Raw genomic sequence first — 14,747 nt, forward strand, 5'->3', positions numbered from 1 at the left:
AAATAACTCAAATGCATAAAACAGTTCTATAAAATAAAATGTCATTAAATGTTTTAGCTACTGCACACGGTGGAACGTGTGCTCTCATAGAAAATGCTGTGTGTGCATCCCAGATTACTACAAAAATATTTCTGGATTTCTAACTGACATGAATATTCAAACTGATGCTTTAATCAATCCCTCTCTTTCCTTTAGTGATTGGACTGGAGGATTTTCATTGGAGGATTTTTATTAACTACCAAAGAACTTTTATTTGGGCTTCTCTTTAGTGTTGTACTGAATATGTTTTGCAGTTTTCTCCCGTCTCTCTGCTTGGTGCTGACACTCCATCACTACAATGACTTCTCAAGGACAGATGATCCTTACCCACAGAGATACCACCTTACTGATGAAGTTTTGGGGTGATGGTGGGGTTTGTGGGGGTTGGAGCTGACGGCCAAGAAAGAATTCTTGAAGATGTCTTTGGTGCAAAAAGGTGATTTTATTAAAGCACAGGGACAGGACCCGTGGGCAGAAAGAGCTGCACTATTAGTAGGGGGAGATAAAGTCAAGAGGGAGTTTCCAACAGACTTTCGCATGCTAAAGACTCAGATTACTGAAAGCCTAGTTGTCAAGCTAAGGTTGTTTTTCCCCTAGCAAAGCATTAAGACAGTCAGTAGGGAGTGCCTGGACTTTAGGCCATTGATGGTATTGCCTTTATCTTATAAACTGGTGGAGACTTATCAAAACTTTTTGATAAGTTAAGTTGAGACTTAACAAAAACTTTTTGTTTTTCCTTTCCTGTTTTTGGGTAGCCAGGAATGTCCAAGGAATAGCACACATATCCCACCTAGGGGTGGGGGAGGGAGGGTGTGCTACCTTCTACTTTGCCCTCAGCCTGCCTAATGCTCCCTCATCACCAACACTTCTATGCAATATTATACTGGAGGTTCTAGCCAGTGCAATAAATAGGAAAAAGAAATAAAAGGCACAAAGATTAGAAAATAAGAAGTAAAACTCTTTACTCGTAAGTGGCAATTGTATATGTAGAAAATGCAAAGGAATTTCAAACTACTAGAACTAACAAGTGAATCTAATAAGTTCACAAGATTCAAGGTCAATATAAAAAATATTTCCAGGCGCCTGGGTGGCTCAGTCATTCAAATGTCTGACTTCCTCTCAGGTCATGATCTCGTGGTTTGTGAGTTCAAGCCCTGCGTTGGGCTCTAGTCTGACAGCTCCAAGCCTGGAGCCTGCTGTGGATTCTGTGTCTCCCTCTCTCTCTGCCCCTCCTTTGCTGGCTCTCTCTCTCTCTCAAAATAAATACACATTAAAATTTTTTTAAATATATTTCTAAATAAGAGTAACAAACTGAAAGAAATTGAATATATAAGCAAATATAGTAACATGCTATTAATAGGAACTAGGGTATAGGTTCAGTGTAGAATTCTTTCAACTTTCCTGTATGTTTGAAATTTTTATAATAAGATATTGGAAGGCAAAATTGTAAAATATAACATTGGAAATATTAACTAATAGGAATACATTTAACACAAGATATACAAGGCCTCTGTATTGAAAACTATAAAGCATTGCTCAGAGATTAAAGACCAAAATGAGAAGATATACCATAATTAGGAATTAGAGATTCTATGTGAATGTCAGTTCTTCCCAAATGACCTATAAAATCAGGTCCTATAAAATCAACCCAAATTAATTCTAGTAGGTATTTTGTAGATGACAGACTGATTCTGAAATTTACATGAATATGCCAACGACCTGGAATAACCAAAGCAATCTTGAAAAGACAATATCAGAGGACTTTCATTACCTGATTTCAAGACTTTCTATAAAGCCACAATAATCAAGGTTAGTGTGGTACTGGCAGAAGGATAGACAAATGGATTAATGGAATAGAATATAGTCCAGAAATAGATTTATACCTATACCACCTATTGGTGTTTTGTTTTGTTTTACTAAGATGTCAAAAAATTTAATGGAGAAAGGAAAGTTTTTAAACAAATGGTGCTAGAACAACTGGATGATTCTAACTATATGGCATTCTGTAAAAGACAAAACTATTGAGAGAGTAAAAAGATCAGGGGTTGGAAGGAGAGAAGGATGAAGAGTGGAACACAGGACTTTCAAGGCAGTGAAACTATTCTGTAGGACACTACAATGGTGGATAAAAGTCATTATACATTTGTCAAAAACCATGGAATGTACAACACCAGAAGTAAATCCTAATGTAAATAATGGGCTTTGGGTGATATTATGTCAATGTAGGTACATCAACTGTAACAAATGAAACAGAGTGCTCTCGAGAAAAAAAACCAGGAGACGCTGAATAGAAGTGAGGCAAGATTTTATTCATGGCTGGGCCAAACCTGATCTCCTGATCTTAAGGAGGAAAGTGCAGAGAATGGCTCCGAACAAAGGCAGCAGTGAGCTTGTATGGATTTTAGCAAGTCAGAATACGTCATTATTTGGTTAACCAATTACAATTTACAACATTTCGTGGTAGCCAATTATATTGTGACACACAGACCTTAGTTTTGGCGGGAACCTATCAATTTAAAGGTCTTTGTCCTAAGAGGGTTTAAAATGACCAATCATAGTTAGACACCTGAGATGCCGTAGGGCAGCCAGTAGGTGATCTTTTACATGTTGGTCTTGCCTAGGTCAGATCTTGGTAGAGGGGGTGGGGGAACGTTTTGCATCGTAAGTTATCTATTTAGCAAGCAGGCAAGGTCACAGAAGTGAGATAGGGTGGTTAGTAATTTCCGTTAACCCTAATAGGGAACTATGTAAGCCTTTTATCTCAACTATTCATGAAAGGTAAGTTTAAGCCAAACTTATATACAATGAGCTTTCTGATATCTTATAAGTTGACCTATTACAACAAATGTACATACCAATCTGGTACAAGATGTTGATGGTAGGGGAAGATGTGTATGTGTGTGGGGGCAGAGGGTATATGGGAAATCTCTGTACCTTCTTCAGTGAACTTTGCTGAGAACCCAAAACTGCCCTAAAAGTAAAGTCCATTTTTTAAACAGTAATACATTTATGACACACATAATAACATAGATGATTTTTCAAGAAATTTATGCTGATAAAAAAGAAGCCAGATTTAAAGGATTTGTGGTTTATGACTCCATTTATATTAATCTAACAACAAACAGCACTAATATATATTGATAGAAATTGTAGTGGTTCCCTCGGGCAGGTCATGGTGCCCAAAAAAGGTCAAGGGAGAGTTTTCTAGGGTAATGAAAATTTTCTATAGTGCTATTGGTTATACACATACATACCTTTGTCAAAATTTACTGAACTATAGGTTTAAGATCTGGGCATCTTACTGTATATAAATTATACCTCAATTCTAAAAAGTAAATATTTTAAAAAATTCAACACAATTAGGGGCATCTGCCTTGCTCAGTCAGAAGATCATGCGACTCTCGATCTCAAAGTCATCAGTTTGAGCCTCACATTGGGTGTAGAAATTACTAAAAAAAATAGATAAACTTCAAAAAATTCAGCACAATTATATGCCATTTACACACCTATTAAAATGGCAAAAGTAAAACAAGAAACTGATAATATCACGTTTTGACATGGATGTGGAGCAACTGGAACTTTTAAAAAAAATTTTTTTTACATTTATTTATTTATTTTGAGATATGGAGGGAGACAGAGCACAAGCAGGGGAGGGGCAGAGAGAGAAGAAGACACAGAATCTGAAGCAGGCTCCAGGCTCTGAGGTGACAGCACAGAGCCCGACGCAGAGCTCGAACTCACAAACTGTGAGATCATGACCTGAGCCAAAGTCAGATGCTCAACCGACTGAGCCACCCAGGCACTCCACAACTGGAACTTTTATACATTGCTAGTGGGAATACAGAATGGTTTAGCGACTTTGGAAAAAAGTTTTTCTGGTTGTTTTTTTTTTATAATATTAAACATGTACTTATGACCTAGCAATCCCAGCCCTAGGGATTTACCCAAAAGAAATGAAATGTGTGTTCACACAAAAACCTGTACACAAATGTTTACAGCAGCTCTATTCATAAGGACCAAAAACGAGACCATCCACATGTCCATCACCTGGTCAATGAACAAGTGGTGCCATTTCATACAATGAAATACTGTTCAGCAATGGGAAGACATAAACTTTCAACAACCTGGATGAATCTCAAAAACAACACTAAGTTAATCCATCCTTGAATGGCTACATAATGTATGATTCCTTTTAGATGATGTTCTGGAAAAGACAACACCGTAAGACAGAGAATAGATAATTGGTTGCCAGGGGCTGGGGCTCAGGGAAGGAGATTAACACAAAGGGGCATGTGGGAATTTCTGGAGATGATAAAACTATTCTCTATTTTGACTGGAGTAGTGAGTTCATCAGGATTCATGAAACTGCATATCTAAAAAGGATAACTTTTACCATAAGTTATACTTCAATAAACTTGACTTTAAAAATAGAGAGGGGTGTCTGGGTGGCTCAGTCATTTAAGTGTCTGACTCTTGGTGTCAGCTCAGGTGATGATCTTGTGGTTGTGAGATTGAGCCCTACCAGGCTCTGTGCTGAACATGGAGCCTAAATGGGATTCTCTCTTTCCCTCTCTTTGCCCCTACCCTGGTTCATGCTCTCTCTCTCTCTCTCACTCTCACTCTCCTTCTCTTTCTCTAAGTAAACTTTTAAAAAAATAGAAAGTAGGGACGCCTGTCTGGCTCAGTTGGTAAAGCATGCAAATCTTGATCTCAGAGTTGTAAATTCAAGCACCGCGTTGGGTAAAGAGATTACTTAAAAATAAAATCTTAAAAAATTAAAAAAAGAAAGTCATTTTATAAATGAGTAGGTGGAAAATTTAATTCCAACTAAAGTTCAATATAGTGTCCTAATTCAATGCAAAGAATATGACCTGATTTGTAAAAGCAAACCAACAAAACAACAGCGTAATCGCACATAGTCTCATATTCTGCAATGCAATATGTAGCTCTGATTTGGGTTTATATGAAGACATATAGGTTCATGACACATATAATCCCCGTGTTTCATTGTGCTAGCTATTCACTCAACAAATATTGAGCATCTACTGTGTACTTTGCCCCATGAGAGATGCTGACCATAACATGGTCAGATATAGGCCTGTTCCCAAGAATCTCATCGTGCAGTGAAGAAAATATATCATAAAAAGGACATATTTATCTTCAAAAAATTAATCATACCATTATGAAAGAAACTGAAGAAGACACACACAAAAAAGGAAAAAGATTCCATGCTCCTGGATAGGAAGAACAAATATTGTTAAAATTTCAATACTACCCAAAACAATCTATATATTCAATGCGATCCCTATCAAAATAACACCAGCATTCTTCACAGAGCTACAAAAAACAATTCTAAAATTTGTAGGGAACAAGAAAAGACCCTGAATAGCCAGAGCAATCTTGAAAAAGAAAACCAAAGCAGGAAGCATCACAGTCCTGGACTTCAAGCTGAATTACAAAACTGTAATCATCAAGACAGCATGGCACTGGCAAAATACAGACACTCAGATCAATGGAACAAAATAAAGAACCCATAAATGGGCCCACAAATGTATGGCCAACTAATCTTTGACAAAGCAAGAAAGAATATCCAATGGAATAAAGACAGTCTCTTCAGCAACTGGTGCTGGGAAAACTGGACAGCAACATGCAGAAAAATGAACCTGGACCACTTTCTTACACCATACACAAAAATAAACTCAAAATGGATGAAAGGCCTAAATGTAAGACAGGAAGCCATCAAAATCCTCAAGGAGAAAGCAGGCAAAAACCTCTTTGATCTTGACCGCAGCAACGTTTTACTCAACACGTCTCCAGAGGCAAGGGAAACAAAAGCAAAAATGAACTATTGGGACATCATCAAAAGAAAAACCTTCTGCACAGCAAAGGAAACAATCAGCAAAACTAAAAGGCAACCGATGGAATGGGAGAATATATTGCAAATGGCATATCAGATAAAGGGTTAGTATCCAAAATCTATAAAGGAACTTACCAAACTCAACACCCAAAAAACAATCCAGTGAAGAAATGAGCAAAAGACACGAATAGACACTTCTCCAAAGAAGATATCCAGATGGCCAACTGACACATGAAAAAATGCTCAACATCGCTCATCATCAGGTGAAATACAAATACAAATCAAAACTACGATGAGATACCACGTCACACCTGTCAGAATGGATAACATTAACAACTCAGGCAACAACAGATGTTGGCAAGGATGCAGAAAAAGAGGATCTCTTTTGCACTGCTGGTGGGAATGCAAACTGGTGCAGCCTCTCTGGAAAACAGTATGGAGGTTCCTCAAAAAGTTAAAAATAGAACTACCCTGTGACTCAGCAATTGCACTACGAGGTATTTATCCAAGGCAGGCAGGTATGCTGTTTCAAAGGGGCACATGCACCCCAATGTTTATAGCAGTACTATCGACAATAGCCAAGGTATGGAAAGAGCCCAAATGTCCATTGAGAGATGAATGGATAAAGAAGATGTGGTATATGGAAATGCCAGCTGGTACAGCCACTCTGGAAAACAGTATGGAGGTTCCTCAAAAAAAAAAAAAAAACAACAAAAATAGAACTACCCTATGACCCAGTAATTGCACTACTAGGTATTTATCCACAGGATACAGGTGTGCTGTTTCAAAGGGACACATGCACCCCCATGTTTATAGCAGCACTATCAACAATAGCCAAAGTATGGAAAGAGCCCAAATGTCCAATGATGGATGAATGGATAAATATGTGGTATATAAATACAATGGAGTATTACTCAGCAATCAAAAAGAATGAAATCTTGCCATTTGCAACTACATGGATGGAACTAGAGGGTATTATGCTAAGTGAAATTAGCCAGTCAGAGAAAGACAAATATACATGATTTCACTCATATGAGGACTTTAAGATACAAAACAGATGAACATAATGGAAGGGAAGTAAAAATAATATAAAAACAGGGAGGGGGATAAAACATAAGAGACTCTTAAATATGGAGAACAAACAGAGGGTTACTGGAGGGATTGTGGGAGGGAGGATGGTCTAAATGGGTAAGGGGCACTAAGGAGTCTACTCCTGAAATCATTGTTACACTATATACTAACTAGCTTGGATGTAAATTTTAAAAATTAATTAAATAAAAATAAAATGAAATGAAATGAAAAAAAAATTAATCACACCTTGTCATTTTCACCAACAGACAGGAATGTTCGTGTTCGTTATAACACATCCTGAATAGCAATTTGATGATCTGAAGCCCTTATTCTTTATTTCCTTTGTTTATTTTAGCCTGATGTCAATTTAAAATAAAAGTCAATTTAAAAACCCCTTTGTATGCTACAAAATATTTTGTGGCTAATATTTGTCATCATTATAGTAAAAGATGTAAAAGATTTAAAAAAAAAAAAAGATTGCATTCTGAAGGCCTAAAAACTCCACTTTAAGGCTCACAGGAGGGTGACCCCTCTGGAGTATATCCTAGTAGAAAGAGTAATAAATATGTTAATACTTTTAACATGTGAAGTACTCAGTGGCTGTAACATACAAAGAAACATTCTGGTTTCTGCCTTTGAAGAGCTTATAATTTAGGTAAGGAAACCTGAAGTTTATGAAAAAACATCTTCCCTATAATATCCACATGCAGTGCTTATCCAGCTTGAGTGTGCATCAGACTCACCTAGTAGGCATGTTAAAACATAAGTTCCTGGACTCCACCCCAGAATTTCTAATCCAATAGGTCTGGAGTGGAACCCAAGAATCTGCTGTTCCCAAGGGATCCCATCTTGCTGTCCTAATGAGTAAAATGTCAAAGGTTTGTGTCAGAGGGGAGATCACGTCAGATGAGCTGATCAAAAAAGCTTGGAGCATCAAGTGAGGACAGAGCTAGGCTCAGAAGAAAAGACTCAATTGCTTTGGGAATATCTATATATTATATATCTATAATGTAGATATATAATAAAAGTAAAACATCAAAAATGCAGGTTGGGTGTTGTTCATGAAGTTTAGTGGGAAAGAAAGTTGGAAAGTTCAATTGCATTAAATTGTGGGGGGATTTGGGTATCATCTAATGTATCATTTACTATCCTCTAGGTTGCAAGTAATAGAAACAAACTGTTTTATCTATTGCTGCACAAAAAATTATCCTGAACTTGGTGTCTTAACACTATTTCATAGCTTCTGTGAGTCAGGGATTTGGGTATGGCCAAACTGGGTGCTCCTGGCTTAATAAAAATGTTGGCCAATCCCCTGGCTGCATGTGTCCTGGGGTTCAGGTCCTATCTGCTGGACTCCTGGCATTTAATAACTGTTTCTCAAAGACATGTGGTAACTTGCTTTTTCTTTTTTGTTTTAAAAATAATAATAATGTCTCAAAAAATACACAAAACAAAAGGAAGAATAATCACAGAGCAGAAATAAACACTGCCGATATTTTGCGGCTCCTGGGTGGCCCAGTTGGTTAAGCATCCCACTTCAGCTCAGGTCATGATCTGGCAGTTCATGGGTTTGAACCCCCTGTCTGCTCTGACAACTCAGAGTCTTGAACCTGTCTCAGATTCTGTATCTCCTTCTCTTTCTGCCCCCTCCCCTGCTCATTCTCTCTCTCTCTCGAAAATAAACATTTAATTTTTTTTTAAAAAATACTGTCGATATTTTAGTACATGACTGTCCAGTGTTTTGTATGCATACTTCTAAATTTCTGGTATCAATATCAAAAGTGACATCATCCTCTACTTCTGATTTATAACCACTTTGTTTCATAACATGCTATTTTCCTGTGTCATTAAATAATTATGTCAAAAAAAATATCGATAGGCTGCAATGATCTCATGGCATCAAAGAGAAAATGTGCCCCATGCTCATTCACATGAGCCTTGACAAGCTTCAGGTCCTCACTGGCTGCTGGCCAGAGATCACGATTCCTTGTCATGTGGCCTTTCCACTGGGCTGCTCACATAATGGCAGCTGGCTTTCCTCAGAGCAAGGGATGAGAGTGAGAAAGACCCAAAATGCAAGCCATAGTCTTCTTATAAACTATTATTGAAATAACATCTAACCACCTCTCCTATATTCTCTTCAACAGAACTGAATACCAAATGCAGCGCACTATCCAGGGGAAGGGTTTACATAAGGGAATAGACATCAGGTGTTGGGGATTTGGGGTACCAACTTCAAAGCTATCTACCACAATCTACCCTCTGGCCTCCCAATCATTTGTGTCATTAAAAGCATCAAAATGCATGCACTGCTCTTGCAAGGCTCTCAAAAGTTTCATCCCACTGTAGCATTATAGTGATTTAGAAGGTGATTTAGACTCACCTTCTAAATCAAATTCACATGCCAATAGGGTATCTTGAGACAGTTCCTTAAGTACAGTGGCTCACTCTGGTTTCTTCACCTGAACATAGATGAAACTAAAGTGACAAGTGATCTACCCCATACATAGTCACTATATAGTGGTGGGACAAGTGTGGGATAATTGTCAGGGTCATTCCTGTTCAAAAGGGGTGGGTGGGGGGATGGAGAGATAGGAAGCAGATTCACAATGATTTTGTTACCCAGCTGACCAAACATGGAAGTTTCTTGACTAGATCTGAAGACCTGGGAATACTTTTCAGAGTTCTTGGCTCTACCCTCTGGTCTCTTGGTTCTGCACTCAGTCACACTTTTTCCTGTTCCTAGACTGCCTCCTGGCAGTAGAATTCTGAGGGTCCAAAGTACTTTCCTCATTCCCACAATCTCTGTTCCTTCTAGTCCAAACTGGTGGTTCTTCTGGTGACATAATACTACTAAAGTTTTTGTGGGTGTCCTTTAAATCTTTTCAGGTTCACTCAATTAGATACACCCACAAATAAATGTCTTTGAAATAAACCCCTTCCTTATATTTCTCTTCCTCCAGCTTACTAAGGACCCTAATATTTGAAACACCCTTAATCCATTGACAGGGCCTTTTATGTGACTGAAGTATACTCTGAAGCACAACTTTTGCTCTTTCTGGAGAATCAATAAAATATTTTGAAAAGATTTTATAGTTATAGTCTCAGTATCTTTAGACCACATTTTCTTTTAATTTTTTTTTATTTTTTTTAACGTTTATTTATTTTTGAGACAGAGAGAGACAGAGCATGAACGGGGGAGGGTCAGAGAGAGGGAGACACAGAATCTGAAACAGGCTCCAGGCTCTGAGCTGTCAGCACAGAGTCCGACGCGGGGCTCGAACTCACGGACCGTGAGATCATGACCTGAGCCGAAGTCGGCTGCTTAACCAACTGAGCCACCCAGGCGCCCCTAGACCACATTTTCTTGACAATGCTACATATTTCCTCTTTGCTCAACAGCCATTTTTTAATTTTAGCCTCATTTGCCACATGGATAAGCTGAACATATTCAAAACCATTAATTCAAGTTCCTTTTTATTTAAGAGTCTTCCTTCTCAAATTATCACTCCTCTCTCGTGTTTACTATAACCAGCAAGAAGAAACCAGGCAGTATCTTTAATATTTCACTTGGAAAATTCATTAGCTAGGTCACTCAATTCATTAGGGATATTTTATTCTTTCAGCATAGCTGCAGGCAACAGCATTGGTAAACATTCTGCTTGGACATAACAAGGATCTTCTTTCTACAGTTTCCAACAATATTTTTCTCATTTTTTAGGCCTTTTCCAGTATTTTCCTCAAAGTTCAAAACTCTATGAGCACTGTTGCAGGCATTTCAAGGTATCATCAACACTAAACTCAAACCACGGTTTCAAAGCCACACCCACATTTTAGGGTTTTGTTACAGCAGCATTCCTGCCTTGGTACCAAATTCTGTGTCAGTCAAGGTTTGGTCCAAGAAGAAGGAAACACTAATATATATATAACCCACGTATATGTGGATATTCATATATAGACTTGTCACAGGACTTCTGCTACAAAGATTTGATCTTACAAAATTGTGAAAGCCAGTCTATCAGTCTCCACAAGGCTGTGGGTCTGCATCTGATCCTGGAGGATGTTGTCCACAGGGCAGAATGTTAGGAGGAGAAGATGGATGTGAAATGAGACAGAACAAAAACAAGCTGGAGTCCAGAAGCTTATGCTAGAACCCCATTCAGTGAGACTGAAACCCATGTCAACTCCTGTTGCTTCTGACCATAGTAGGCTAGGTGACCTGCAAAACTGGGGCCTTTCATCATGACACTAATAAGCACAGAACCCTGGTTCAGGAGTCAGAGGATCCAGAGAAGGAGGCAGTGGCAGGCCTTGTGTTAATGACATGGACTGTCAGAAATGCAACACATGTATGAGCTACAAAGTTGCTGCTGCCTCATTTCCCTCCCAAGTCTCTTTTAAAAATTTCTCTTGTGGGTGCCTTGGTGGCTCAGTCAGCTGAACATCCAACTTTGGGTCAGGTCATGATCTCACAGTTTGTGAGTCTGAGACCTGCATTAGGCTCACTGCTGTCAGCATGGAGCTGTCTACTGATCCTCTGTCCTCCTCTCTCTTTGCTCCTCCCCTGCTCATATTCTCTCTCTCAAAAATAAATAAACATTAAAAAAAAAAAAACACCTTTCTTGTGATACTTAGGCACCATACAGGAAAGACAACTCTGGGGACATCTGGCTGGCTTAGTTGGTGGAGCATGTGGATCTTGATCTTGGGGTCATGAGTTCAAACTCCATGTTAGGTGGGGAGATTACTTAAAAATAAAATCTTAAAAATAAGGAAATAATTCTGGTAAATGTAGGTCAGCATAGCCAACTTGAGATATCACAAAACCATCCCATCAATTCTATGTACCATTAAGAAAAGGTAATTTATTGTAAAGGGAAATCTCCACATAACTGGAGGGCAGGAACGTAGGGATTTGAACCCAGAAATAGAAACTTGTTCTACACTCAAGGAACTCTCCTCTCTCTCCATTTCTAGTTTCTATTTCTCTAAACCTATAAGCTTTATTTCATTTCTTGGGAGAACACCTCTCTTTGCATCACTGTGCCTATGGTGGTTGGAAGACAGACTTTCACAGCTCCCAAGTGCATAAGACCATTTCTTGATTCCTGTCTTAGCTTGAGTTCCCCCAGAAAATTCAGCCTAGGGTTAAGATGCATGTGCTTCAACTTTCTGATGAAGTACAATCCCTGTAACAGGAGTCAGAAAGGAGAGGAGTGAGTCAAGGAAGGAGGAGAGCTATTGGTATGGGAGTGCATTGTTGAGTAAAGAAAGTATGCCCATTCCATCTCTCAAGATATGTCCCCAAGAGACCACATAATCTCTTGTGTCAGGAAGAAGAGACAATTGATCTTTTGGCTCCCCTCTTGTAACTCAAAGCTTTGCCCAAAAAAGAAAGATGTGCCCTCTGCCCATCTATGAAGTCCATCTGCCAGTTTCACAGACCCTCATGCCTCATTGTTGACAAGGAAGCCCCAGGGCAGGAAGTGAGAGGTCCATATGGACACCTGAGGAAAGTTCTCTTGGTTTTTGGTTGAAGACCACACAGACCTATCACAGATGAAACAAGGATCCCAAAGACAGAATGAGATGTGAGTGGTACAGTTCAAACTCTAAATTTCCAAGTAAGTGTGGTACATTGAGTAAACTTAGGTTAACTGTCCACCCAAGGTTTCATACAGTGTGGGGGTAAAAAAAGAGATTTTATTGTACACATATGGCTAGTGAGATCCTGCCACTTTGGAATGGTGAGATTAGCTAAGAAGAAATTTAGGTTTTTGTTAATACAATTGGAAAAAAATATTAATATTGGAAATGAGACAAAATTATCATCATTTGAAGATAATATAATTGTCTTCCTATAACCCCCTCCGCTCAAAATCAGAGGACAATTCACTAAATTAGTAATAATGCTTTCCTATATACCAATAATAGGTTAGAAAATATACTGGAATAAAATAATCAATAACCCAAAAGATTTTTGCTACATTTAAGCTAAGTTGTCTGGACTGTGTAGAATAAAGAACATATCAAGATTAGATTCAGCAAAAATGATACAAACCCTAAAATACCATGAATATAAAGAGAATAGGGTTCTCTCTCATGTAAAACTAAAAAACTCTGGAGTTAGAGCAGCTCAGGTATGGCAGTTCTTGGTGACAAGGTCCTAGGCTTCTATCTTTTGGTCCTCCACTCAGCACAAAGCTTTCATTTCATATTTCATGAGGGTTATCAGCCAGCAGAAAAAAGGAAGTACTAGAGACTGACATATCTTCCCTTTAAAGACACCTTTCAGAAGCTTCACACCTACGCCTACTTGGGTCACAATGGCCAGAACTTTGTATCTAACTGATGAGGTTTTTCTGGGGTGATAGTGGGGTTGACAGGCTCCAAGAAAGAATTCTTGAAGATGTCTTTGGTGCAAAAAGGTGATTTTATTAAAACATGGGGACAGTACCCATGGGCAGGAAGAGCTGCCCCCAGACCATGAGGAGAGACTGGTTATACACTATGGAGTTGGGAGAGGTAAAGTCCAGGGGAAGTTTCCAAAGAGATTTTCATATGCTAAAGAGACTCACAGGAAACTGAAGTCCTAGTTATTGTCAAGCTGAAGTTTTTCCCTCCAACAAAGCATTAGTATTAAGACAGTAGGGAGTTTCCTGGAGAAACTTTTACTCTGCCTGCTTCAAGTATTTACCAATGGGCTGCAGGTTATAAGGAAATTTAGTTCTATCTGACGTTTCCTTCTGCCTTTGTTCCACACATCACTATGGAGGGATGATGTTGGGGCTCCAGGAAATGGAGTCTATAGGTTTCTAGAGATTAGACTGTTGATAAGATTGCCTTTTTCTTGTAATTTACTAAGATATTTGTAAATAGATGGAGACTCAGGTCCTGCAGGACAATAATCTCTATCAGTTAGCCATTTGTTTTTCCCCTTCCTTTGTTCTTGGGCAGCCAGCGGTGCCTGAGGAATATCACACATGCCCCACCTGGGGATGGGGGGGTGGGGGGGGGAATGGCGGCCTGTCAGCTTGCCTTATGCTCCCTCATCATAACTACACCTAATTGTAAGCAAGGCAGGGAAATGTGCACCCAGCTAAAATGGTAAAGGTGGTCATGGATGTGATCCATCCACTAACAAAGAAACAGGGGAAGCAGCTACTTACTTATGGGTCACTAGCAGTTTCTAACACAGTAAGAATAAGAGAGAAATGATCAGCACTGTACTTCTTGCTTTGGTTTAGTTTGGGTTTTTAATATTTTTAAAAACTTTTTCTGGTACAAATACCAAGTAGACAGCTCAAAGTGTCTGACCTCAACAAAAACATGCAAAAACCAAACAGAAACTGTTAGAATCAACTTTGCCAGAACTCTGGAACAGTCAAAGGTTAACAGCAATGAGAACACCAATAAAATCGAGCAACTTAAAAACAATAAGAAAGATTTGTATGTTTTTATTTGCCCTTCTCCCATCCCCTCCCCATCTTGCTTGTGGCCTTGAGGACAGGAGCCTATTTTCTCAGCGCAGGACATTTGGTCCCAGAGGAAACAGGACACATCTTATTTGCAAAGATTATGTTTATCTGTTTATCTGGGGCTACTGGCAAGACTGATACATGGTGTTTGCCTTTGTTTTGCCAAATTCAGAGCTCATTTAGGGAAGAAAGGAAGTAGGTATTCTACAAAAACACTGTAAGTTAAAAAGCAACCTACAGATGCCTCAGGCAAAAGATTGTTGAGGAAAACAGTAGAGCACCTAAATTCTGAGAGGAAAACC

This window comes from Panthera uncia (assembly GCF_023721935.1).
Source record: "Panthera uncia isolate 11264 chromosome B3 unlocalized genomic scaffold, Puncia_PCG_1.0 HiC_scaffold_1, whole genome shotgun sequence".
Classification (NCBI taxonomy): Eukaryota; Metazoa; Chordata; class Mammalia; order Carnivora; family Felidae; genus Panthera; species Panthera uncia.